The 1911-nt window shown below is 34.9% G+C and overlaps 1 long non-coding RNA gene across 1 annotated transcript; it reads right to left on the bottom strand.

Annotated features, from left to right (window-relative positions):
- Nucleotides 1-282: 282 nt before the first annotated feature.
- Nucleotides 283-1255, bottom strand: LOC121847634. Its single transcript, XR_006084471.1, has 2 exons — nucleotides 1142-1255; nucleotides 283-584 (listed from the first exon to the last, which is right to left on the bottom strand). It is a non-coding gene; the product is annotated as an uncharacterized LOC121847634 (long non-coding RNA).
- Between the last annotated feature and the right edge of the window lie 656 nt (nucleotides 1256-1911).

Genomic DNA, 1911 nt, shown 5'->3' with positions numbered 1-1911 from the left:
TGTTATTATGGATTTATAATCAGCTATAATGGGGTGGTCATTTTGGACTGGGGACACAGAATGAATTAACATGAAACGAACAGAACAGGAATGTTAACATTGAAATGTCGTATCTACATAAACCAAATCACATAACTTTAAATATACTTGCTTCTCACAGAGAAAACTTAACTACATGTACTAAATATACAAACAATGTGTATTCAATGTCTTAACAGATACAAAATATATCTAATACAACTTGAAATCAGCATGCTAATGAAGAAAAGAGCAAAGACTGAATATTTCCCAAATAAATTGTTTATTTAATATCTATTGTAGATTCAACATTTACAAGAGATAAATGTGAACGCTATGGGGATGTTTACCTTATGTTTAACTACAACTACAGAGTTTAGAGCCAAGTGATAACTGGTCAATGAGCTTTGAACCAATGGATGTTTAAAAGAGAATTAACAAAATTGAAATCATTAAAACGACAAAAGCAAAAGCACACCCAGTTCAGAACTATTGCCTTTTTGAGTGAACTTTGGAGATGGCAGCTGTGTGGAAGTCCTTCATCCAAAGCTTCTTAAATACACACACTGAAACATTAAGAAAACACAAAACCAAAACATTAGGATACTGAAAACAATTACTGAAAATATTTTCTATGCTGGCATATTAAAAGGTAGACACAATGGCTAATGGGTGGGTTTGGATTTGTAAAAACAGTGTCAGCTGTTGCAAAGTTACCTTGGTGTTGCTATGTTTCAAACTGAAACTGACATTCTAGATTTTTTCCAACAAGGAAACAATGTTTCTGCCTTGTATAAATGCTTTATAAACAAACAATGTAGCTTGCATAAACTGGAACCAAGGTATACTAAATCTACCTTTAAATGTATGGTCAACTGTTTCTAGAGAGCCACAGTATACAAGATTTTTCTCCAGCCAAGCCTCAACACAGATTATTAAAACAAATTAACTATGATCTTCAATCTAGATTGGGGACTTCATAATTAAGAGAAAGTTCTACTAGTTGTTTCTTCTTCCTGACTCAGGTGTATAAAGCTTGGGTGAACAAAAAGCTACATAATATTGAGTTATGCCGAATATGGAAATTCCTATTATTTCTCTAAATTAATTCTTGTTAACTTACATCTCAAAGCCATTCATGCATGAAGCCTTGACCTGGTGCACATTTCTCTGTCCTCAGTTTGATTGAAGGCCTCAATCTGTCTTTATGCCTTGTAACTGATTGCTTCTAGAAAGAGAACAACACATTATCAAGATGAGCAAGCTACTAGTTCAAAGCAATGAAATATCTAATTGTTACATGGTGAATGTATAGGCTACATTTATGAAAATAAAGCATGCATTTGCTTACCTTATCACGCTTGAAGACAATACATTCATTTATCACTCAAAAAAGTGTTATGAGTGAGTGCACCACAAACATCTTTCCAGGGTGTTGATGCATCCTCTTCCCAATGCAGCCTCTTCCAACACCACAGGCAGAGGTAGGGTATCCATCTGCAAAAAGTTCAGTTTTGCTTTGATGTCAAGTCAGCTCATATTGATTTTTATTTGTTCCACCTTTATTTAACCAGGTAGGCCAGTTGACAACAAGTTCTCATTTACAACTGCGACCTGGCCAAGATAAAGCAAAGCAGTGTGACACAAACAACACAGAGTTACACATGGGATAAACAAACGTACAGTCAATAACACAATAGAAACATCTATATACAGTGTGTGCAAATGTAGAAAGATTAGGGAGGTAAGGCAATAAATAGGCCATGGAGGTGAAATAATTACAATTTAGCATTAACACTGGCGTGATAGATGTAGAAGTAGAGATACTGGGCTGCAAAGGAGCAAAACAAAAAAAATAACATAATGGGGATGAGGTAGTTGGGTGGGCTAATT

This window comes from Oncorhynchus tshawytscha, linkage group LG10 (assembly GCF_018296145.1).
Source record: "Oncorhynchus tshawytscha isolate Ot180627B linkage group LG10, Otsh_v2.0, whole genome shotgun sequence".
Classification (NCBI taxonomy): domain Eukaryota; kingdom Metazoa; phylum Chordata; class Actinopteri; order Salmoniformes; family Salmonidae; genus Oncorhynchus; species Oncorhynchus tshawytscha.
This window is presented reverse-complemented; position numbering and strand designations above follow the sequence as displayed.